The following is a 24,594-nucleotide window of genomic DNA, read 5'->3' as shown; positions in this document are numbered from 1 at the left end:
AATTTTCACAAATTTGGTTATCACTATACTTCTTTTCTTATTCTCTTCCTCCTTTTCTTTCTTTCTTTCTTTTTTTTTTTTAATAAATTTGCTCCCAATCATTTTGAAACAAATGTACGGCAACTATATCGACTATGTAATACATGCTCTTTAAATAAAATAAAATTTTTAAAAAAAGGATAAAAATAGGGCTGGAGCAATAATATAGTAGGTACTATTACCTGGCACGCAACCAACCAGAGGTAAATCTATGATATCCTATAGAGTCTCCTGATTCTCACCAAGAGTGATTTCTAAGTGCAAAACCTGGAGTAACTCATGAACACTACCAGGTGTGCTCCCCTCCCCCCAAAAAAAGCAGCAACAAAAATAATGAATTTATGAAAGACAAATTTTAGATAGAGTCAAATGCATAAGTACAATTAAGTACAGTTTTCTAAGCCTATTTATTGCCAGGGCCACATCCATAAGAGAATGGTTTCCTATAAATATAAAGAATAATTTTTTTGTTTGCTTTTTTGGGCCACACTCCTAGTGGTACTAAGGGGACCATATATGGCGCCATGGATCAACTCTGGCTTGTTTGAATACAAAGCAAATACCCAACTCATGCTACTATCATTCTGTTCCACTCAAGAATAATCTTTAGTCTACATTTCCAGCCTGACTGTCTAGGCACTTATAGCTGATAATGATGTTATATGAATATTTTTGTTGATATTTGTGAGAATAATATGCAAATTTGGTTAAAGTAATACATAATACACAGACTAATGCCATTAAATATTTTCATAATCCACATATTCATGTGTTTCTTCAATAACTAAATATTGAGCTTCTAGTATACTCAAGGAGATGTGCAAAGAACTGAGAGTTAAAACAGCAAACATCATAGATGTCAGTCTTACTTTCAAGTGTTTCCAGTAGAACCAGAAATGTTTTAGCATTGGGGCCTGAGCTGTGGTTCAGTGGTAGGGCGTTTGCCTTGCACGTGGCTTACCCAGGACTGACCGTGGTTCCATTTCCTGGCATCCCATATCCCCAAGCCAGTGGTGATTTCTGAGCACAGAGCCAGGAGTAACCCCGAGTGTCACTAGATGTGACAAAAAAAAAAAGGAAGGAAGGAAGTACAGCACTTTCCTTGCCTGAAAGGGCCCTAGTTAAGTTCCCACCACTGGAGAAAAAAAAAAAATGCAAGTAGAGAGCAGGAAAGAAGGATGTTTTAAGAAAGAAAAGAAAAACGTGTTTTATAGACTAGTGAGAAAGACAATTTTTTTTTTAAATGGATGAGTTCAATGAAAGAAAAAAGAAAGCAAATCTGGGAGCTATGTTAGAAAATATGAGGAGAGAATAAAATGTTCAAAGAAAATTATACATTCAATAAAAAGCTTTCTAGGAAAGTGACTTTTAGGTGAAGGTGAAGGTGAAGGTGAAGGTCTAGCTTACACTGAAGGAGGTAAGGACTAGCTTGTACCAAAGTGCAACTGAGAAAGACATCTGAGTATTTGAGGAACTGAAATAAGATGAGCATGAGATTATAGTCAAGAATTGAGGTTGCAGAAATAGGCAAATCACATCCCTATGAGTAGAATTTTAAGGGACTTCTTTCTGATCAAAGTGGAGGAAAAGGAGTGGAGAGGGGCAGACTGCTCAGTGTCTCTGTAAATCAACTAATATAATGCCAACTTGCGGTTACTTACAGAAGTACTTAATTGTGTTTTTCAGACACTCAAGTAATAGCTATAAAAATATTTAGCTTTGAAAATAGAGAATAGCGGGGCTGGAGAAATAGCATGGAGGTAAGGTGTTTGCCTTTCATGCAGAAGGTCATCGATTCGAATTCCTTATGGTCCCCTGTGCCTTCCAGGAGCAATTTCTGAGCATGGAGCCAGGAGTAACCCCTGAGCACTGCCGGGTGTGACCCAAAAAACCACAAAAAGAAGAAAAAGAAGAAAAAAGAAAATAGAGAATAGCATATTCTGGCATGCTGAACATTTTCCCAGAATAGGAAACATTTATCTGAACAGAACTAGTCAATTGCATATGTATGGAAACTTGGAACTTCATGGCGTCCCTCCCAACCAATCTCACATGGATATTCAGAGATTAAACAATGACTAAAATGAGCATCCAAGGCACATTTTTTTTTTCCTTTAGCTTCAGGTGCACTGCTGCCCCATGACAGTTTGGTGATTGACTTGGCATAAAAATAAAAATTTAAAAGGAGGGCCAGAGAAATAGCACAGCAGTAGGGTGTTTGCCTTGCATGCAGCTGACCCGGGAGGGACCGGTTCGATTCCTGGCATCCCATATGGTCCCCTGGCCTGCCAGGAGTAACTTCTTAGCTAGAGCCAGAAGTAACCCCTGAGCGTGCTGGTTGTGACCCAGAAACAAATCAATCAATGAATCAATCAATAAAGTTTAAAAAAAATTCAAAAGGGCAAATGATCTAATAGACTGAAGTACTCCTGGAGGAAGCAGATACGCATAGCCAACATGCTGTTGATGGCTTTTGGTCTGGATTGCAGATGATCACTATAGCATTTGCTCTAGAATGATTCTCTCTCCTCTCTCTCTCTCTCTGTCTCTGTCTCTCTGTCTCTGTCTCTGTCTCTCTCTCTCTCTCTCTCTCTCTCTCTCTCTCTCTCTCGTTTTTGGGCCACACCCAGTGACTCTCAAAGGTTACTCCTGGCTTTGTGCTCAGAAATAACTTCTGGCAGGCTCAGGGGACTTTATGGGATGCTGGGGGTCGAACCTGAGTCTGTCTCTGATTGACCCTACCGCTGTGCTATCACTCCTACCCCTGATTCTCATTTTTATTCTCATATATGATGTGTTTTGTTTATTTGGGGGGGGGTCACAGCCAACATATTTAGGGGCTGTTCCTAGCAGTATTCTGGGGTTGGGGGTGAGGGTGGAGTTGATCCCAGCAGTGCTCAGAGGACCATATGATGAGGAATCACACCTGAGACAGCTTTATGCAAAGTACATGCTCTGTGCAGTGAGCTCTCTCTCCAGCTCTAGCTGAATTTCCATGGCTGTGAGTTATTTCCCCAAAGGAAGAGAAGGCTATGTTTCTATGTCCTTTTATGTTGGAAGGACATTCTCAAATATGAAGTCAAGATATAGTGATCATATACATACCCAAATGGATATGATATCTACAGTCTGATGATTTTTAAGCACCTTCACCAATCAATTGCGAATGCACAAAAAATGTTCTATAACTGGAGGCTTTTGCCCTCTATGGTACCCTGAGGAGAGATTGAGAAGTCAGCTGTCTGCGATTTCCCTGGAGTTGCTTGAGCTTTAGTGATGTAAGCAGTTTTCTTCATCAGGTTAAATTTAGGAGGAAAGAAAAATCTGCTGAGTATGTGTTTTTGGTGGCAATCAGCCAATTTTCTTTTCCATATGTTGTTTAACCTGGGGCATTCAGAAGCGATGTGGGAGTCATTTACACTGGAAGAGATGCCTTAGGGCCATGGGGAGGGGGTTGGCAGAAATGAACGAGACAAGATTAATTAGCTATTTGCAAAAAAAAAAAAAACATAAAAATTGGGCTGGAAGCTGGGGATTAGGGTTGCACAAAATCAGGCTGCCATCCGCCAAGCATGAAAGCAAGTATATAATTTCAATCTGTTGTACAAATTTGTTATGCTGGAAAGTCAAGACCAGGAAAGACAGGTTTGAAGTGTAGACCCTCACTGATAGACACCCCAAAAGATTAAGTGCTTTGGTGAGGGAAGTAAAGGTTGCTCTGATGAGAGGATTTGGGAACCTCCAAGCCTTCTTGCAGGAAGTTCTTTCTAAACTGAGATTTAATAATGGAAATTAATTTCAAGCATAGGAGTCGGCTTTATAGGATGAAGTAGGCTTTATAGGGATCATGCAGAAGGAAGTTGATATTTATATTGGAATTGAATAGAAGATACATTTCAGGAACTGAGTTTCATTCAGTTTTTTTTGGAGTGTTAAGGGAGTGAAGGGGAGTGCTATAACTTTAAAAAAAAAAAGGAAAACTAGAGATGTGTAACCAACAGCCTTCTGAAACAGAGCAAAGATTTTTGCTTGTTTCTTTGTTTTTGGTTTTTGGATCATACCCGGCATTATTCAGGGGTTACTCCTGGCACTACACTCAAAAAGTTGCTCTTGGCAGTCTCAGGGGACCATATGAGATGGCGAGATTTGAACCACCACCTTTCTGCATGTAAGGCAAATGCCCTACCTCCATGCTATCTCTTTGGCCCCTTGGGGTTTTTTTTAACCCCTCTCAGCAGTAGTCAGGGCTTTGCACTTAGTGATCACTCATTACAGTGCTCAGGGCACACCACATGGCTTGCCAGTGATCAAACCTAAGTAGGCCACATGCAAGACCCACTCAGGCCCCCAAGCTGAAGACTGATTTGAGCACAATATGTACCCAATAATAGTTGTGTAAAGAAATGATTGGTTTAGAAAGATCAGTTCAACATCAGTGTGTAGAATAGGCCCAGCAATGTTGCTACTGGGAATGTACCCTAGGGTCCCAAACACACAATAGAAAAGACATCTGTATTCCTATATTCATCGCAGCACAATAGCCAGAAACTGGAAACCACCAAGTGCCTGAGAACAGGTGAATAGAGAAATAAATTATGGTACATCTACACAATGGAATACTATGCAGTCATCAGGAATAAAATGAAGTCATGGGATTTCTTATACATGGATAGACATGGAGAGTATCACTGAGTAAATGAGCCACAGGAAGCGGGACAGATAGAATGATTACATGCATATGCTGGGTATAAAAAAAAAAAAACATCGGATGAGAATGATACCCAAAGACAATAGAAATGAGGCCAAGAGTCCATGGTAGAAAGCTTGCCACAAAGAGGGGAAACTGCAGTTAGGGCAGAAATGGAACCACTATAACAATGGTAGTTGAAAATGATCACTTTGGACAAGAACTGGGTAAAAAATGGAGGCAAAGTGACATACATGATATTTTTTCAGTAATAGTATACGAATCAAAAACTCAAAAGAGGGAGAAATGTGAAGAGAGAGAAAGAAAGAAAGAAAGAAAGAAAGAAAGAAAGAAAGAAAGAAAGAAAGAAAGAAAGAAAGAAAGAAAGAAAGAAAGAAAGAAAGAAAGAAAGAAAGAAAGAAAGAAAGAAGAAAGAAGAAAGAAGAAAGAAAGAAAGAAAGAAAGAAAGAAAGAAAGAAAGAAAGAAAGAAAGAAAGAAAGAAAGAAAGAAAGAAAGAAAGAAAGAAAGAAAGAAAGAAAGAAAGAAAGAAAGAAAGAAAAGAGGGGCCGGGCGGTGGCGCTGGAGGTAAGGTGCCTGCCTTGCCTTCGCTAGCCTAGGACGGACCGCGGTTCGATCCCCCGGCACCCCATATGGTCCCCCAAGAAGCCAGGAGCAACTTCTGAGTTCATAGCCAGGAGTAACCCCTGAGCGTCACAGGGTGTGGCCCAAAAACCAAAAAAAAGAAAGAAAAGAAAGAGAGAGAGAGAGAGAGAGAGAGAGAGAGAGAGAAAGAAAGAAAGAAAGAAAGAAAGAAAGAAAGAAAGAAAGAGAGAGAGAGAGAGAAAGAAAGAGAGAGAGAGAAAGAAAGAAAGAAAGAAAGAAAGAAAGAAAGAAAGAAAGAAAGAAAGAAAGAAAGAAAGAAAGAAAGAAAGAAAGAAAGAAAGAAAGAAAGAAAGAAAGAAAGAAAGAAAGAAAGAAAGAAAGATATTTGCCATGGAGGCAGGCTGAGAGTGGGGGAGGAAAACTGGAGACACTGGTGGCAGAAAGTACGTACTGGTGAAGGAATGGATGTGAGAATATTGTACGACTGGAACTCAACTATAAACAGCTGTAACTGCATATCTCTAAGTAATTCAATAAAAAATTAAAATATTTGACTGGAAATATAGACAGGAAAGCAGTCAGAGCTGTTGAGATCATACAGATGATAGTTAAAGATGAACACAACTAAGATAGAAGTGGAATGGGCAAAAGCGGATGAAGTTATGAAGTGACATTAGTGAGACATGATGCATGGTTGAAGAAGAAAGTGAAGGAAACTTTCTTTAATTTCCTTTGGGTTTAAAGACGTGATTGATGTGGTGTCTGTTCTTCAAAGAACTTAGGTCAGTGTTCTTTGCATTAAGACATGACTATCTACTTTCTATCATGTACCAGGGGTCCTCAAACTTAAAACAGGGGGCCAGTTCACTGTCCCTCAGACCATTGGAGGGTCTGACTATAGTAAAAACAAAACTTATGAATGAATTCTTATGCACACTGCATATGTCTTATTTTGCAATGAAGAAGCAAAACAGATACAAATACAATATGTGGCCCGCGGGCCATAATTTGAGGACCACTGTTACAGTAGACAGACAATATATAAAAGGAAATTTTTGAGATGACTAAAATAAAATGAAACTAGGAACTGAGTGTTAGAGTCATAATTTACCAATATTGTCTCTTATCCTTCTTGCCCTGATTCATTTATAGGTTTTGGCTATTTTGGTTGATTTTGATTTGGGGGTCACACCTGGCAGTGCTCATGACCTGACTGGTGTTGAAGAATAACTCCCTATGGGCTCAGGCACCAAGTGGTGTGTGCTGAGGAAATAACCCATGCCTCCAGCATGCAAACTATGTACCATAGCCCTTTGAGCTATCTCCCGCAGCCCTTTTAGAGAATTTTTCTGGGGGAGAGTGTTCTTGTTTGGAATGAAGTATATCTGCCCTACATATATATGACTTCATTAAAGGGAAAATAGATTATTCTCTCTCTGTATCAGATACAAAAAGTAAAATACCAGACTATTCTTTGGTAGTGCACAGGAAAGACTCCAGGTACAGTGTTGGGGAGTTTGTGACAAAATACTAGGAACTATGTGGTGCCAAAGATCCAACATGGTTTCCGGTATGTGCATGTATGTTCCATCTTTTGTTGTTGTTGTTTTATTTTGAGGTCACATCTGGCAGTGCTCAGGGGCTATTTGTGGCTCTGCTCAGAGATCTCTCCTGGTAGTGTTCAGAGGATCATATGTAGTTCCAAGGATTTGGTTTTGGTTTTGGGGCCATGCCTGGTGCTCAGGGTTTGGTTACTCCAGCTCTGTGCTCAAAAATTGCTCCTGGCAGACTCAAGGAACCATATGGGATGCCAAATATTGAACCTGGGTCCTTCCTGGGTTGGCTGCATGCAAGGCAAATGTCCTATTGTTATGCTATCGCTCTGGCCCAGTGCCAAGGGTTAGAAATATTGCCACCTGGATAAGCTCCTTAATTTCTGTACTATCTTTCTGGACCTTTTTATTTTTTGGTTTTTGGGCCACACCCGGCGGTGCTCAGGGGTTACTCCTGGCTGTCTGCTCAGAAATAGCTCCTGGCAGGCACAGGGGACCATATGGGACACCGGGATTCGAACCAACCACCGTAGGTCCTGGATTGGCTGCTTGCAAGGCAAACACTGCTGTGCTATCTCTCCGGGCCCTGGACCTTTGTTTTTTGTTTCTATTTTTGTTTTGGGGTCACACCAGGGATGCTAAGTGAGTACTCTTTACTCTGTGCTCAGAGGGTTTTCTTGGTGGTTCTGAATCGACCATATTGTGCTGGGGGTTGAACCTGTGCTCTGCTCCTGCATGCAAAGAATGTGATCAGTTCATTGAGCTATTTCTTTGTCCCTCAAGCTTATTTCTCAAGCACAAAATTTTTGCTTGAGTTGCAGTCATAAGTTGTTTTATAAAAGAGATTCCTGGGCTGAAGAAAGTTGGTCATGAATAATTTATTATTGTCCTCAGTTATAAGTAAAACTACTATAGAATTTCGAAGTTATATCCATCCTGATTGAAAACTGTAAAAATGTCCATTGAATTTTAGAAAGTATGCTATATATGGGGCTGCAGCCATGGCACAGCGGCAGGGCATTTGCCTAGCATGTGGCTGACCTAGGACGAACTCGGGTTCCATCCTCTGCATCCCATGTGGTTCTCCCAAGCTTGTTAGGAGTGATTTTTGAGCGCAGAGCACAGAGTGCCACGGGGTATGGCCCAAAACAAAACAAAACAAAACAAAAAGTATGCTATGTTGGAAGCTGGAGAAATATTACAACATATAAAATATTTGCCTTGCATGCAGCTGATCCACATTTAATCCTAACATTTCATATGGTCTCCTGAGCTCACCAAGGGTGATTCCTGAATGCAGAACCAGGAGTAACCCCTGAGTACTATAGGGTATGGCTTCAAAATAAGACAAAACAAAACAAAGTTTGTTATATCACATTTATTTATTTATCTTTAATTTGGGGGAGACATGCCCAGTCATACTCAAGGCTTAATCCTGTTCCCCCCACTACTTTGTTTACTTATTTCTTTTAGTATTTATGCCACACTTGTGCTCAGGGTTTGCTCCTGGCTCTTTGCTTGGGGATAATCTCTGATGAGATTCAAAAGATAATATAGACAAAATAAAATGTCATATTTTCTCATGATTTCTTTTTTCTTCCCTAAGGAAACTCCTGTGTACTGACTATAGTTTTATCAATTTTCCCAATAAAAACATATGAATTGAACACATCTATGTGAACATGTACATATATGACCAATGAATTCTTTTTTTTTTTTTTTTTTGGTTTTGTTTTGGTTTTTGAGTCACACCCGGCAATGCTCAGGGGTTACTTCTGGCCTCAGGCAAGGCAGCACCTTACTTTGCCCTACCTCTCTGTTTTATAACACTTTTTGTTTGGTTTGGTTTGTTTTGGTTTAGATTTGATTTTTGGCTACACCCAGCAGCACTCAGGGGTTACTTTTGGCTCTGTACTCACTCAAAAATCACTCCTGGCAGGCTGGAGGGACCATATGGGATGCAGGGAATTGAACCTGGGTAGTCCCAGGTTATCCCCATGCAAGGCAAACAAAAAAACCCTACCACTATGCTTTTGCTCCAGCACCTTGAGAGCACTTTTAAGACAAGGATGATACATTATTTTGTTTATTTGGAAGAAAGAAAGAATACTTTTAATATAAAAAGGGAAATGTTTGTTTTTGGTTTTGGGTCACACCCAGCAGTGCTCAGGGGTTACTCCTGGCTCTATGCTCAGAAATCACTCCTGGCAGTCTCGGGGAACCATGTGGGATGCCGGGATTCAAACCACCATCCTTCTGCATGCAAGGTAAATGCCTTACCTATATGCTATCTCTCCAGCCCTAAAAGGGAAATTTTTGGTTAGGACATGGCATTTTGGGGATTACGCCCTCTAAAATTCAATTACTACTCTTGTTTATTTACGATTTCTGCTTTATTTACTTTTGGAGGGCTCCCAATGCTCAGGAGATCAGGGCTTCAGTCCAAGGGCCAGAGGATGTGTTGCTATTTTGGCTCTGCAGACCCGGGGATACTTGGATCTATTGGCTAATGCTAGAATCTCTCAAAAAAAAAAACTCTAGCTGTGATCAATTAATTGATCACTGCTCTTGGACCAGCCACCCCAGAGTCTCTTGAGATACATGAGACATATGAGAACATGTGGTGTCATGAGTCAAACCCACGGGTGCCATGTACTCTCAACACTGTATTATCTACCTTTAAATTTTTTTGGTTATTTTTCCTTAATTTGATTGATAACCCCATTATTTACCAATTTGTTCATAATAAAGTCATCCAAGGTACTAAATGTTCAAACAGCAATTCTACCACCAATGTGATCATCCCTTCACCAGTGTTCTCAATTTCCCTCTCACCACCTCAATGCAGGAACAAATAAATGTGTTTCACCTTGCTTGTTACAACAAAAGGCAAATAGAATGATCAAAACTTAGATCAACAACGAGTCAATTATAAATGATTGTTCTATCTCTTCATGGTGCTACTGAAGTCAGTGTCGAAGGATTTATTGGGTTGTGGTTGGTGCTATTTGGGCCTCTCATGTTACTATTTATCTGCTTTTATATTTAGATGATAGCTGCAGCTAATATTGGGCTATTACTTTATAACATTCTTTGTTTTTAAAAAAATTTTATTTATGTTTTTATTTATTTATTTTTGGTTTTGGGCCACACCCAGTGATGCTCAGGGTTTATTCTTGACTATGCACTCAGAAATAGCTCCTGGCTTGGGGAACTATATGGGATGCCGGGGGATCAAACCGCAGTCCGTCCTAGTCTAGCGCAGGCAAGGCAGACACCTTACCCCTTGCGCCACCGCTCCGGCCCCATGTTTTTAAATAAAATTATTTGACTAACAATTGAAACATAGGTGTTTCCTACTTAATGAAGGAAGCAGGCTCAGCGAAACTGAATTTCTTGTTCAGGAGCTCCAGAAAAGCCTGACAAGATGCCAATTCCTGAAGCAATTTCTTGACTAGTCCTGACACATGGAACAACCTCTCTAGCAACTCCTGAGTGCTTCCCAATTTCTCCTGACAGGACCTCCATGACCATAAAGGTTTGGACACTCCTGTGAGGGAAGGAAGAATATGGTAAGACCTTGATTTAGTTCAGGACTACCAACCCTAGGAAGTAATTTTTCAGAATGTAGATGTGTCTCTCTTACAGGAAATGATCTGTTAGGGGCTGGAAGTTGGTTCAGAGGTTTAACATGCAGGGTTTGATTGTTGGCACCACATAGTCCCTGTGCATTTTGCATGGAAGTAGCCTCTCAACATTACAAGGTATAGCCCCCATACAAAATAATACAAATATAATTAACATATTTTAAAAACGGTGACTGGGAAGAGAGCATAATGAATTATAGGACAAATTTTGCATGTGGAGAAGATCTAGATTGATCCCAACACTGATGGTTCCCCAGGGAGTGGCCCAAGAGCAAAAGCCAGGAGTAACTGCCATTGCCACCAGATGCATCCCCTAAACAAAGAAAAATGTTCTGGTAATTTTGACATAAATCAGAGGCCAAATAACTCAGAAATAACTCACTTGTTCTAAATGTTGTGAAGCCCTGGGTTCAATACCATAAACTGGGTAGGAAGAAAGAAAAGTTGATATTTATCTAGTGGGAATGGAGAAAGAAATGGAGAAACGAATGGAAACCATTTATACATAAAATAGATATATTTTATATTTACTGTGTGTCTGTGTGAAATAATGACTTTTTATTGCATCGAAGAAAACTGGTCAATACAATTGATCAAAATTGATGAACACTGATCAGTCAGTGGTTAAACCACTTTTATTTTGAACTTTCTGTTATTGATTAAGCAAAATAGTGTAGGCTAGAATGATCAGTCTTTAGGAAACATTCAGAAATAGGTTTCATACACTTGACTTAATGAAGAAATGGAAGAAAAAAATAAGGAGCAATAATGCAAGGTCATGGTTTTCATAGCAGTAATTATACCTGAGTGAAGGCTGTCAAAATAGGAGTCTTTGGAAGAAAGATAGTGCATTGATGGCAAGCTGCCTTATGGCATAAGAACTCTCTTCTTACTCCTGAATGACATGTTAAGACAACTTTGATTACTTTCTTTTGTGTAGCCAATCCAGCTAACCAGCAGAGAAATGATTATTCAGGAAAACAATATTGTTTCAGTCTTTGCTATGGCTCTTTGCACTGACAGGATTATCAAGATACTCAGAACAAATACTCAAAAAAAATCACACTTGGGAAGGCCTAGTGTTTGAAAGTGCTCCCAAAAATTATGGGGAAAGAGTACTTACTTAACACAATCATCTTAAAACAATAGCAGGCATTATTAAAAACTGCTGGAGATGGACAAGCCTTTTATTAAAAAAATTTTTTTTTATTTGGGGCCACATCCGGTGGTGCTCAGGGGTTACTCCTTGCTCTGCACTCAGGAATTACTTTTGGCAGTGCTCAGGAGATGCAGGGATCAAACCCAGATTGGCCGTTAGCTCTGGCCCCATGGCACAAGCCTGTTAGTTGGTATAATTAGAAGAAATTAGAAGAAAATGCTAGTCGGTTGCCTGTTTTTAAAAATACAAAATAAAAATAAAGGGCCTGCTCTGAAGATGGTTCAAAGGGCTAGAATGAATGCTTTGCATGTAGACACCCTAGGTTTTGAGCCCCAACACCAAATAGTCCCTCAAGAACTGCCAGTAAAGCAGCCCCTTAGCACTTTTTGGGTGTGACCCAAAAACAAACAAATGAGTCACTGGGTCTTCTAGGGGAAATGAAAAGGGTTTATGGGTGAGAGAGAGAGAGGAGAAAGAATTTGGGAGGAATTGTGGTGGGTTATTTTTAAATTACTGATAATCTGTTAGAGAATTGGAGAATATCCCTACAGGACAATGTTAATCCATTTATTTTAAACAAAGGCCCTATTTGAGTTAGGTATGTAGGCTGAAATTCGATGCTATATGGGGGTGATTGGATTGTTTAAAATTCAGAATTTCTTCAAAGAATGTTTAGGTTAGTGATAGCATAACAGGTCAAGGTCTTTTGCCTTGCATGTGGCCCAACCTGGGTTTGATCCTCAGATTTCATATGATCCCCTGAGCCTGCCAGAAGGGATTTCTGAATGCAGAGCCAGGAGTTACCTTTGAGCACAGCTGGGTAGCCCAAAGGCAAGACGAAACAAAAGGATATTTAGATTTACTACAGGGAAAGTTACACACACAAAGTTAAAATGTTAGTACAATTTAATTAATTAAATTTGGGGGGGGGGCACAGCCCATGGTGCTCAGGGGTTACTCCTGGCTTTGTGCTCAGAATTCACTCCTGGGGGCCTGAGAGATAGCATGGAGGTAGGGTGTTTGCCTTGCATGCAGAAGGACAGTAGTTCGAATCCCAGCATCCCATATGGTCTGTCTCCCTTCTCCCTGCCGAGCCTGCCAGGAGCGATTTCTGAGCATAGAGCCAAGAGTAACCCCTGAGTGCTGCCGGGTGTGACCCCCCAAAAAATCCATTTTGTTTTGGATTGTGGTGGACATATCTGGATAGAAACACACTTAATAAAGTATAGAAAAATTGACATAGTCTTTCTTTTTTCCTTTCTCTTTCAGTCTTTTTCTTTCTTTCTTTCTTTCTTTCCATTTTTGGCCCAGTGTGGTGGTGCTCAGGGCTTACTCCTAGGACCTTAACTGTGTGTGCAAGTTAAGCACCTTACCTGTTATCTATTTCTGTCCCCCAAAACATCTATGCAATCTCTATTCTCAATATTCTTGGCCAATTTGACATTTCTTTAGACATAAATATAGAGCCTCAGTATCCTTAACTTCTAGTGCAAATCATGACACTCTATAATTTTCCATTAACATCTTGCTTATTGGGGCTGGAGAGATAGCATGGAGGTAGTGTATTTGCCTTGCATGCAGAAGGACAGTGGTTTGAATCCCAGCATCCCATATGGTCCCCTGAGCCTGCCAGGAGCGATTTCTGAGCATAGAGCCAAGAGTAACCCCTAATTGCTGCTGGGTGTGACCCAAAAACCAAAAAAAAAAATCTTGCTTATTTTGTTATTATTATTACTTTTTAGGTAACACCTGCCAGTGCCAGGGGCTATTCCAGGTTTAGTTCTTGAGGGTCACTCCTGGCAGTGTTCAGGGACTATATGTGGTATTGAAGGTCAAATGTGAATTTCATTTATGGAAAGCAGAGGCTGGAGTTACCAGTAGGGTGTCTGCCTTGCAAGTAGCCAACTGTGGATGGATCCTGGTTCGATTCCCAGCATTCCATTTGGTCTCTTGAGCTTTTCCAGCAGTGATTTCTGAGTGCAGAGCCAGGAGTAATTCCTGCGCACTCCTGGATGTGATCCAAAAACCGAAACAAACAAACAAACAAACAAACAAATAAATCATCTATTAAAAGCATGTGCTTAACATGTTGCATATATTTTGCTTCTGACAACACATAATTTTCAACATTTGCTAAAGGACAGTAGTACAGTCTGTACAGCAGTCCCTCATCTCAAGCCCCAGTGTTTAGGCTAGAGAGATAATATAGGATATAAGATACTTACCTTAGGGGCCAAAGTGATGGCACAGTGGCAGGGCGGTTGCCTTGAATGCAGCTGACCCAAGACGAACCTGGGTTCCATCCCCGGCGTCCCATATGGTTCCCCAAACCAGGAGCTATTTCTGAGCACAGATCCAGAAGTAACCCTTGAGCATCACTGGGTGTGGCCCAAAAACCAAACAACAACAACAACAACAACAACAACAAAAAGATATTTACCTTATCGGCAGCCTCCCCTAAGAAACCTCAGTTGTGGCCCCACTCCCACAAAAAAACCCTGAGATCTAAGTTAATGTCTGAAACCTCTGAGTGCCAATTTCTATCTATGCTGTTTTTCCTGAGTGCATATTAGCTATGATCAAGCATAATTTATAAGTTAGGCACAGTAAAGTGATTAACATGAATAATAAGATAATAACAATAGGGATAAAAAGATAGTGTATTTAAGTGCTTGCCTTTCATGCAGACGACACCAGTTTTTCCCTAGCATTTCATATGGATTTCTGCGCTGCTCCAGGAGTAATCCCTGAGTCAGCCAGAAATAAGGACTAAGCACAGTTTGATGTGACCCAAAAACCAAATTATACCAATATGCTATTTTTTTTAAATTGGGTCATATGTTCTGCATGCAGAAGGCCCAGTTCCTTCTTCAACACCCCAAGTTCCCTGCCCCAACCACTGGTATGTCTGAGCAACTTCTGAGCAGGGGTATCTTCAGGAGGACTACCACTGGGTGTGACCCAACAGTAAGAAAATACATATGGGAGTGAGGCCTTTTTCTCAAAATATCTTATTATACATAATATTTTTGGACTGAGGTTGATGTGGCTAACAAACCATAGAAAATGAAACTGTGTGTGGGTAGGGGGAATCGCTACCCTATTTATTTATTTTTGTTTCAGAACTATACCCAGAAAAGCTGGGGCTTAATCCTGGTTGTATTCTACAGGGACAAGTAGAATTGCCAGGGCAAGGTTTATGGGTCATAAATCATCTATCTAATCTAGATATTCCACATCCAAAGTAAGCAATTCATCTTTTTTAAAAAGACTTTAATTGTATTTAATAGTTGTACTTTCTTTTTTTTTTTTTTTTCTTTTGGTTTTTGGGTCACACCTGGCAATGCTCAGGGGTTATTCCTGGCTCTATGGTCAGAATTTGCTCCTGGCAGGCTGGGGGGACCATATGGGATGCGGGATTCAACCCACTGTCCTTCTGCATGTAAGGCAAACGTCTTACCTCCTCGCTATCTCTCTGGCCCCAATAGTTGTATTTTTATTTTCTTTTTTTATATCTTTATTTAAACACCTTGATTACAAGCCATTAATCTTTTAAACTATCTCCTGGCCTAGGATTTAAAGAACTATTTACAGAACATGTATATCTTTGAATGGAAATGATACCTGAATTGTGTTTGGGTTTGGTTTATCCTCAAATTTGCTTTCAATAGATATTTATGCTAAGAGCTTAAAGTTTTGTTTAATAGTTCCTGAGTAAATTATTTTATATTGATAATTTAAGAACAAAGTTTAAGACCATGCAGTAAAGATATAGAGTAGATATAATGCAGCCCCACAGGTAGCATATTAGATTCCTAAAAATTCATGTGAAACATGATTTTTAGTATGAAGAAAATAAACAATAATATAGAGATCCTCTTTTTAAAATAACTCTGCAGTGCCAGGATCCATCAGGTCCACCTTAGTAAAATCAGGGAGACCCCCTGGTATATTTAGTGATGCTTGGAGTCCTTCTGGTATTGGGGTAAGAGGCTAGGATGGGATCCAGGCCATACAAGTAAACTACTGTAGTATCTACTCATTCTCAAGTGCTACTTTATATGGGTTATTTTAGGTCTGGAGTGCGTGCTTTCCATTAGGGAGCTGGTTTTTTTGTTTTTTTGTTTGTTTGTTTTTTGTTTTGGGGCCACAGTGATGCTCAGGGATTACTCCTGGTTATATGCTCAGAAATCACTCCTGGCTTGGGGGACCACATGGGACGCCAGAGATCGAACCCAGGTCTGTCCTGGGTCAGCTGCATTCAAGACAAAGGCCCTACCTCTATGCTATTCTTTGGCCTGAAGGGACCTGGGTTTGATCCCCAGTGCTGTCTAATCATTTGAGCACCACAGATAGTAACAACTAAGACCCTCTGTGTGGCCTTAAAGCAAAACAAAACAAAAACTAGGTAGACATTATTCTGGGTGTTCGGTTTATAATAATAAATAATACAAACCTGGGCTTGTTTGTTTTTGTGCTTACATTCTAGTGGAGAGAGACCATCAATAGTCAAAGAACATAGTAAACAATATAAATGTCAGAAAATTGTAAGTATTTCAAGGAGAATAAGAACAGAAAGGTTGGGCCCGAAGAGATAGCACAGCGGCGTTTGCCTTGTAAGCAGCCAATCCAGGACCAAAGGTGGCTGGTTCAAATCCCGGTGTCCCATATGGTCCCCATGCCTGCCAGGAGCTACTTCTGAGCAGACAGCCAGGAGTAACCCCTGAGCACCGCCGGGTGTGGCCCAAAAACCAAAAATAAAAAAAAAGAACAGAAAGGTTTAGACTGGTTGTCAGAAAGGCTTTTCTTCAGAGTATGTCTCCCCTCTCACCCCATCCTTCCCTGGCCCTCATACCTTACCCCTGATTTAATGTAACAGTGTAATGGATGGGTTTCCTGACACCAGAATCAGCCTCAGACCCAGCTGCCAAAATGATCTGCTTTTTGATCCTTTTGGAAAACAGGATAAAATCCCAAAAAACTGTAAATAAGGTCCCTGGAAAATTGTCATTTTTACCCTGTTAAATGCAGTTACAGCTTTAATTATTGGGCTAAAATAAGTTTTTCTCGCTAAACAGAAAAAAATTGGAATTGTCTTTTTGCAGATGACTGACCAGTTGTCCCAACACTACTTGTTGAAGAGGGTTTCCTCGTTCCATTTTACATATATTGTTGCTTTATCAAAGATTAATTGATCATATGTCTGGGGTCTTTCTCTGAATACTCATCTATTCTATTGATCTGAAGGCCTGTCTTTATTCCAATATCATGCTGTTATAATGATTACTGCTTTGTAGTACAATTTAAATTTGGGGAAAGCAATGCCTCCCATCTTCTTTTTCCTAAGTGTTGCTTTAGGTATTTGCAGGCATTTATTGTTCCAAATGAATTTCAGGAGTGTTTGATCCACTCCTTTGAAGAATGTCATGGGTATCTTTAGGGGGATTACATTACATCTCTACAATGCTTTGGGGATTATTGCCATTTTAATGATGTTAATTCTCCCAATCATGACAGGACAACTGGTTAGCAACATGCAAAAAGCAAACTCAGACCTCTAACACCATGCACAAAGGTCAAATCAAAATGGATTAAAGACCTTGATATCAGACCTGAAACTTTAAGGTATATAGTAGAAAAAGCAGGCAAAACACCCCATAACATTGAGACTATGCCTATGCCTCTTCAAGGAGGAAACACCACTGTCCAAACAAGTGGAAGCAGAGATAAACAAATGGGACTACATTAAACTGAGAAGCTTCTGCACCTAAAAGGAAACAGTTATTAGGATGCAAAGGCCACTCACGGAATGAGAGAACTATTCACCCAATACCCATCAGTTAAGAGGCTAATATAATATCTAAGATATACATGGTACTGACAGAACTTAAGAAGAAAAAATAAAATACAATGTAGTATTATTTATGATTTTGACACTAAGAATAATCATACATACTCATATTTTCTATATTCATTTAAATTACAGCCTTCAATAGTGATTTCCATGACATAAAAGCTATTGTCTGTTATAAATTTCAATGTAATGATATTATTACTTCTAATTGTGTTTGACTATTCAAACTATTATTACTTCTAATTGTGCCTGACTGCTTGTGTTCAACTACCCTCATTTTTTCTGTCATCATCTATCGAAAAATTGCATGTAAGAAACATGCAATTGAGTGTAAGGAGCAATGTGCTACAGGATCCCAACTTACATAAGACATGACAGTCCTTAGAGTTCATAGCACGAGTGTAGACAAATCCATATACAGATGCACTAATAGGATTGTGGTAAGATCCAGATAAGCATGTGCGCATATATAGGTAAGTAAAAGCAGTCTTTTTAAGAAGAAATAAAGTATAAAAGGTGTGTGTTTTATTTAAGAAATTAGATGTTTAGAGAGATAGAATAGGGTTAAGGCCTTGATTATGGTTGATTTGGGTTCAGTCCTCAAACCACATATTATCCCCTGAAACTGCCAGAGGTAATTCCTGAGCAGAGATCCAGTAGTAAACCCTAAAACAGTGTGGCCCACAAAACAAAACAAATAAAAATGAGTGGATCTGCCTAGCTCCCTGGCTGCTGGCTAACTGAAAGAATGAATTCAGGTGGACACAGATGAGTGGCATCTAGACATGGACTCCCTCTGAAGTGTGGCCATAAGTGAGGGGACTTTGGGTATGGCCTTTGGAGTAGGCAACCACAGGATAATCTCTCTCCCATATAAAAATTATATTATCCTATCAATAAATGCAGATAAAGCATTTGACAAGATCTAGCATCACTCTTGTATAATTAAAAAAAAAGTCTCTCAACAGGATGGAATTTAGGAGCCGGAGTGGTGGAATGGAATGGTAAGGTGTCTGCCTTGCCAGTGCTAGCCTAGGACAGACCGAGAGGTTCAATCCCCAGGCGTCCCATATGGTCCCCCAAGCCAGGAGTGATTTCTTTTTTGGGGGGGGGCACACCTGTTTGATGCTCAGGGGTTACTCCTGGCTAAGTGCTCAGAAATTGCCCCTGGCTTGGGGGGACCATATGTGACACTGGGGGATTGAACTGCAGTCCTTCCTTGGCTAGCGCTTGCAAGGCAGACACCTTACCTCTAGCGCCACCGCGCCGGCCCCACCAGGAGTGATTTCTGAGTGCACAGCCAGGAGTAGCCCCTGAGCATCATTGGGTGTGGCCCCCCAAAAAACAAAAACAAAAACAAAAACAAAACCCCAAAATAAACAAAAACCAAGATGGGAATTGAAGGAACTTTCCTCAATATAGTCAAAACCATTTACTAAGAGCCCACAGCAAACATTATACTCAATGAGGCAAAGCTAAAAATCCTTTCTTCTAAGATCTAGCACAAGACAATGTTGCCCACTCACCACTTCTGTCAGCAAAGTACTGGAATTACTTGCCATAGCAATTAGGCAAGAAAAAGATGTCAATGATATCCATACAGGAAATGAAGAAGTCAACTTTCACTATATGAAGATGACAGGATACTATATTTAGAAAATTATAAAAATTACAAAATAGCTTCTAGAAACAATAGATTTGTATAGTGAAGTGGCATGATACAAAATTAATGCTTAAAAATCCATGTCTTTTCTATATACAAATAATGAAGGAAAGGAAGAAATATTAAAAAATAATCCCATTCACAATTAAGCCAGAAGATTAAGTACCTTGGAATCAATTTACCTAAAGAGTTGAAACACCTATACAAAGAAACTACAAAACACTACTTCAAGAAATAAAAGAGGACATAAAGAAATGGAAACATTGGGGCTAGAGCGATAGCACAGGATAAAGCATTTGCCTTGCATGTAACCAACACAGGATGGACCCCGGTTTGAATCCTGACATCTTATATGGTCTCCCAAGCCTGCCAGGAGTGACTTCTGAGCACAGAGCAAGGAGTAACCCCTGAGTGCCACCAAAATAAAAAAATGGAAACATACTCTACTCATAGATCAAAAGGATTAACATCATTATAATTGCAATATTCCCCCAAAGCATTGTACAGATTTTATTCAATTCCTATAAGGGGTATCCATGACATCTTTCAGAAAAATAGATCAAACACTTTGAAATTCATCTGGAACAAGAACTTTCCAAGAATATGGAAAGGAGATGGGGTTTCCCAGTTACTGTTAAGCCTTAACCAGTAGGAGGGGTGGCAAAAGGCAACAGGAGCCAACAGTTTCTCCAGCAATTTGGCAGTAACCACCCAGCAGGAACAGTCCAGCAGGGGTGGCTGCAATAGAGTCTCCTAGCTCCTCAGCTATTCAGCCCCATCTTTATATACCCCATCCCCCAACTGCCATTCTGCAGCATTTATAAGGGGGGGGGGGGGGCTTCTGGTAACTGACATCTTCACCCTTAAAGGGATAGTCGCCACTTATGGCTGACCAGGGGCCATAGAGTCTTTTTCCTTAGATCTACCATCTTCCCATCACTTTCCCCAACTTCAAACTGTACTAATAAGTGGTAATAATTAAAACAACATGGCATTGGGATCATAACAGATTCTCATATCAATGGCATAGACTTAAATATCCTGAGACAAGTCCTCAGGTATATTATAAAATTATCTTTGATAAAGAAACAAGAAATATGAAGTGGAGCAAGAAAAGCCTCTTCAACAAGTGGGACTGGGCAAACTGGTCACTTACTAAAACAAAAAATAAGAACAAGCAAAACAAACTAGGACCTCTTTTTAACACAGTGCACAAAAGTCAAATCAAATTAATTAGAGACCTTGAGATCAAATCTGAAACCATAGGTACATAGAGGAAAATGTAGGAAGAACTTTTCATAACATTGAAGTTTAAAACATGTTCATAAAAGGAATATTACTGACCAAGTCAGTGAAAGCAAAGATAAACAAAGAGGACTATATTAAATGAAGAAACTTTTGCACTTCAAAGTAAATAGTGACCAGGATGTAAAAACTGCTTGCTGGTTGGGAGAAATTATTCAGCCAATATCCATATAATACCCATATGATAAAGAATTGATACCTAAAAAATATAAGGCGCTGGTAGAACTTAACATGACAAAAAAATATAATCCCATCCAAAACTGGGAGAAGATATAAAGAGAAACTTTCTAAAAAAAAATGGCCAAAATATAAATGAAGAAATGCACCACATTAATTATCAGGAAATGCAAATTAAAGTGACAATAAAATGTCATCTCACACTACAGAGACTGGCACACACCATAAAGAATAAGAACAATCAGTGCTGGGACGGATGTGGGGAGAAAGAGACTCTGATTTCATTGCTGGTGGGAAGGCCACTGGTCCAACTCTTTTGGAAAACTATATGGATATACCTAAAATAAAAAGCCTATGATAATTAAGCTTCCATATGACTCAGCTATACTATTCCTAGAAATATACTTTAGGGGGCCAGAGAGATAGCATGGAGGTAAGGCGTTTGCCTTTCATGCAGAAGGTCATTGGTTCGAATCCCGGCGTCCCATATGGTCCCCCGTGCCTGCCAGGAGCAATTTCTGAGCATGGAGCCAGGAGTAACCCCTGAGTGCTGCCGGGTGTGACCCAAAAACCACAAAAAAAAAAAAAAGAAATATACTTTAGGAGTCCAAAACACAATGCAGATAAACACTCTACATTCCTATGTTCATCTCAGCACTATTCACAATTGCCAGAATCTGGAAACAACCCAAGTGCTGAGAACAAATGAATGAATAAATAAATTATAATACATCTACACAATGGAATACTATGCAGCTGTTTGGAAAATGAAGTCTTGAAATTTGCTTATACATGAATGGATATGGAGAGCAATATGCTGAATAAAATGAGTCAGAGGGAGAGGGATAGACAGAATGATCACACTCATTTGTGAGATATAAAAAAAGTTGGTATGGTAATAATATCCAGAGATACTAAAGACTAGAACTAGAAGGACCGTTCCATGGTAGGAAGCTTGCCACAAATAGCAGGGGAGTGCAGTTAGGACAGAAAAGTGATCACTATGACAACGATAGTTGGAAATTTCACTCGACAAGAACTGAAGAGATAAAGTGATATAAGAGATATGCATAATACCTCTTCAGTAACAACACTACAATCTACAGTGTCTAAAAGGAAGAAAATAGAGGAGAGGGAGGAGGGAGAGAGAGAGAGAGAGAGAGAGAGAGAGAGAGAGAGAGAGAGAGAGAGAGAGAGAGAGAGAGAGAGAGAGAGAGAGAGAGAGAGAGAGAAGAAAAATGTCTGCCATGGAGGCAGGCAGGAGGGAAGGGGAAGGCAGGCAAATGTTCACTGATGAAGGATTCTGGTGTTGAACATTGTATGACTCAAACTCAATCACAAAGAACTTTGTAACTCTATCTTATGGTGTTTCAATTAAAAAATATTTAAAAAAAGAAAATTAAAATTAAAAAATTAAAATTTTAATTTAAATTAAAAAATTAAATTAAAACATTTAAAAATGAAAAAGAATAATTATAAATTGGCCAAATGTTGACGAGTAGAAAGAGGGACTGGAGAGAAGCATTAGAAGAGTAAGTGAAAGACAGGAAGTGAAAGAGGGTGTTTCCCATGGACCCCTATTCTTTGAACTTGTGGGAGTGTTTCCATTATCTCTTTATGCCTTATTTAAATAAATACTTGAACAGCAGTCCCCGCACCCAAAGAAGAAGTGGTGATAACTAAAGATTAAAGTAGGAAGTTAGATGGGCTTCAGATCATAGAATTCTTGTTTGGGAGGTAGGGTGGGAGGGCTACACTGAACAATGTTCATAAGTTATTCCCAGATCACGTCAATTGAGCCTGGGGTCAGTATGCAAGGCAAGTGCCTTAAACTCTTTACTATCTCTCTGGGCCCATTCTTGATGTTTATGTTAAAAAGCTTGAACTTTATCTTATAACTAATGAAAAGTCACTGAACTTTTCTAATAGGGAGACAAGTAGTAAACTATGGATAGGGCCAGAACAGAGACTGGAATATTTGTTATTCAAGATGTGAGAGGATTAGAGCCTGAACTAGGACAGCAATATCAGAGGTTGAGAGTGGAAATGGGTCATAAAATGAATAAAAAGGGAGAACTTGCAAGATGTAGAAAATGAATGTGGGTAATAGAGAAAAAATAAAAAGGGTTAAAGGAGCCACAGAAGTGGCTTAGAGTATTTGCCTTGCATGTAGGAGACCAGGGTCAGCTTCCCAGTAACACACATACACACACACACACACACACACACACACACACACACACACACACACACACACACACACAGCCCCCAAGACAAAGAAAATTTAGTCAAAACCATGTCAAGTTTTCTCTCCACTCACTACTCATATCAACCATTAATTCTGGATTTTATATGTAGCAACTATTATGCATGTGTAAATCTTTTGGATTCAGTCTTTTTTTTTTTTTTTTTTTTTTTTTTTTGGTTTTTGGGCCACACCAGGTGATGCTCAGGGGTTACTCCTGGCTATGCTCTCAGAAGTCACTCCTGGCTTGGGGGACCATATGGGATGCCGGGGGATCGAACCGCGGTCCATCCTAGGCTAGCACTCTCAAGGAAGACACTTTACCTCTAGCGCCACCACGCCGGCCCCTGGATTCAGTCTTAATTCTTTTTATCTAAAATAGAATATGTTGACAGCTTTTTAGAACTTTTTTTTTTTAACATTCCAGGGGCTTACCAATAATCCCACCATCCTTATTTGTCAATTTTTTTCTAACTCTTGGGCCAGAGAGATAGCTCAATACACTGAGTACATGCTTTGCATGCAGGTAGCTCAGATTCGATTCCTAGCACTTCATGGTCCCCTGAGCACCATCTGAGTGACTGACTCCCTATCACAGAGCCAGGAGAAGTCACCAAGAACTTCTGATTATGGTCTTCCCCCAAATCATTCTATACCTTAGTTTATATTTCAGATCATTTTTTTTACCAGTCATCACATGAACTGTCTCCTAGACAATATGCAATCAAATGCTGACAATATGCAAAGTAGCAATTAGCAATAGACCCGTAAGACTCTTCTGGAATGGTTTTGTTTGTTTTAAGCCACACCTGGCAATGCTCAGGGGTTATTCCTGGCTTTACACTCAGGAGTCACTCCTGTCGGTGCTCAGAGGACTATATTGGGTGCCAGAGACTGCACAGGTCAAGTGAAGGCAAAGCAAGCTCCTTACCAGCTTTATTATATCTCTGGACCTCGTGTGGAACGTTTTAAGGTGACAGCTCTATTATTTGACTTATAGAAACAAAAGCTATTATTTTGTTGCCTTTTAAAGCAAGTCAAAATAATTTCAATCACTTTTCAGTAGGTTCAAATATTAAGTCATTCTGTCGCACACCTGGAACTAATGCTTTATGTCAAATATATCTTGAATAAAACTAAAAATAAATATTTTCTGAGGAGTTTAAAAGAAAGAACCATGAACGAAACTCTGGCAGTGACATTTCAAAACTGTGTGTGGCAACCATGCAGATTAACACTCACACAATTTCCAAGAGCTTCTAAAAATAGACCTTGTGCAATTGGGCAAAATGAGTGGGTGGATAGATATTTTTTTTAAGTTGGGCTGTGACCTCTGTTGTCATCACTATGATCTATAAAGTGAGCAAAGTGCAGTTTCCTTTTTTGTAGGAATTGGATATTACTGGTCAGGGTCTAGAATAAAGGACTAAAATATAAATACTGTTATAAGGAATAAAAGTATAAGACTCCATGGGGGCTGGAGCAATAGTGCAGCAGTAGGGCATTTGCCTTGCATGAGGCTGACCCAGGATGTGCCTGGGTTCGATCCTGAGCATCCCATATGGTTCCCCAAGCCAGGAGTGATTTCTTTTTTTTTTTTTTTTTGGTTTTTGGGCCAAGCCTGGCTGTGCTCAGGGGTTACTCCTGGCTGTCTGCTCAGA

This window comes from Suncus etruscus, chromosome 10 (genome assembly GCF_024139225.1).
Source record: "Suncus etruscus isolate mSunEtr1 chromosome 10, mSunEtr1.pri.cur, whole genome shotgun sequence".
In the NCBI taxonomy this organism is placed as follows: domain Eukaryota; kingdom Metazoa; phylum Chordata; class Mammalia; order Eulipotyphla; family Soricidae; genus Suncus; species Suncus etruscus.
Note: the sequence above shows the minus strand (reverse complement) of the source record.